The 1,976-nt window shown below is 44.5% G+C and overlaps 1 non-coding gene across 1 annotated transcript; it reads right to left on the reverse strand.

Moving 5' to 3' along the window:
- Positions 1–827: 827 nt before the first annotated feature.
- On the reverse strand, positions 828–934 carry LOC127197769 (U6 spliceosomal RNA). Its single transcript, XR_007831739.1, has one exon. It is a non-coding gene; the product is annotated as a U6 spliceosomal RNA (small nuclear RNA).
- Positions 935–1,976: the final 1,042 nt, after the last annotated feature.

The following is a 1,976-nucleotide window of genomic DNA, read 5'->3' on the forward strand; positions in this document are numbered from 1 at the left end:
GATATAACTGTTCTTCACCATGGAGTTACTCACAGGTGAATCATGAAAACGAAACCATTTTCATTTTAATTAGCTTCATGATTATGTGTGCTATAGCAAAGACTGGTTGTGGTTAAGTTTCACTTCAAACTTTCACTGATAAAATGAGACATTATTTTCAAATGCTTAACTTCTGCTAAGATATGGATTTGATCCAATGTAGTATATAGTATACCACTTTTCATATTTACTTGTAGGCTCTATATTAGAATTAGAGGTTAAAATTTCATCACCTAAATCTGAGAATAAACTTATAGCTACCAATAAGGTAATAAGCTACAATATTGCTTTAAAAATATACCCCTAGGCTATTAAAAGAAATTACAACTCCATCCCAAGGCATTGGTTTTTAGTTGTTGTTTTTTAAATTTTACTTTTATTTTAATGTACATTGGTGTTCTGTATTTATGTATGTCTGTTTGAGGGTGTTGGATCCTGGAGTTACATTCAGACAGTTGTAAGCTGACATGTAGGTGATAGGAATTGAACCTGGATCCTCTGGAAGATCAGTCAGTGTTATTGACTGCTGAGCCATCCAGCTCCCCCAAGGCACTGCTCAATTTGGATTCTTCAGTCATCATCTACAGTCAGCTTAATGGTCACTCCTCTTCTTATCTGACCCCAACCAATTAAGCGCCAGTGTTTCTCAACTCTTCTGCTAAGGGCAATTTTTTCTCCTACTTCTGTGCACACAGGATTAGTCAAAACAATCTTGCCCAAATCAGCCTTGACAGCACTAACTCTTCCTCCTGTTGACAGGGATCCTATGTTGACCATAAGCACTTCATAAAAATATGGAACGCTTCACGAATTTGCGTGTCATCCTTGCGCAGGAGCCATGCTAATCTTCTCTGTATCAGTCCAATTTTAGTATATGTGCTGCTGAAGTGAGCACAACTTCAGGTATCTTTATTAACCATTCACTATCTTATTTTTTTGTGACAGGAGCTCCCTGAGACTGGAGCTCACTGCTTTGTGTAGGCAGGCTAGAAACCCCAGGAATATCTCTCTCTCTCTCTCTCTCTCTCTCTCTCTCTCTCTCTCTCTCTCTCTCTCTCTCTCTCTCTCTCTCCTCTCTCCCTCCCTCCCTCCCTCCCTCCCTCCCTCCCTCCCTCCCTCCCTCTCTCTCTCTCTCTCTCTCTCTCTCTCTCTCTCTCTCTCTCTCTGCCTTTCCTGTCTGGAAAATTACAATGTAATTATGCAGGAGAGCCAGGATAAGACCAGATTACAGTCTGGTAAACAAATACCTTCAGAGGGGCTGGGGCATGGGGAGGACAAGATTCAGCAGTGACTGTGTTCTAAGTCCTGACGATATCTTGGGAGAGACAGCATTCTCAGGATGGGTGTGTCCTGAGGGCGACAAGATCACAGAGAATGAATGGCAGTGCCCAGAGGATCATAATGCTCTAAGGATGATGGTAACTGAGGGGAGGATAGAACCCTGCTGATGAGATACTGAGAGGTGATCGTAATCTAGGTGGTGACAGTGTAGTAAGGAGTGACAGAGCCCCTGGGAGTGGCAGTGCCCTGGGGATGACAGTTCTTTAGAGAGCTGAGCCAGTGGGCAGCATCCTCTCCAGGAGCTCTGCTGAGAGCAGTCTACCTGGTCCTTAGGAGACTGTCACACTGCATCAGTGTCTCTGATAGCAGCTCACCCTCCAGCTGCCTCATCATGCCGAGCTTAGGGAAGATGAAGAAAGTGAGGATGTTGCCAGTGGCCTTCTTCTGCAGTACTGTGCCTGGTGGCTCTGGATCATGGAGAAAGTGGTAGTGATCTGCCTGCTTCATCTTGGGGACATGCACAGCACATGTTCATCCACAAAGAACTCCCTCAGGCTGGTGAGGGATGTATTTCCCATTTGGCTGAGGGGGAGAGAAACACTGTCATCAACCCTTTGGAGAAACATGAAGGGTTCATGGCACTGTCCTGGTAGGCA

The sequence above is a fragment of the Acomys russatus genome, chromosome 1 (assembly GCF_903995435.1).
Source record: "Acomys russatus chromosome 1, mAcoRus1.1, whole genome shotgun sequence".
NCBI lineage: Eukaryota > Metazoa > Chordata > Mammalia > Rodentia > Muridae > Acomys > Acomys russatus.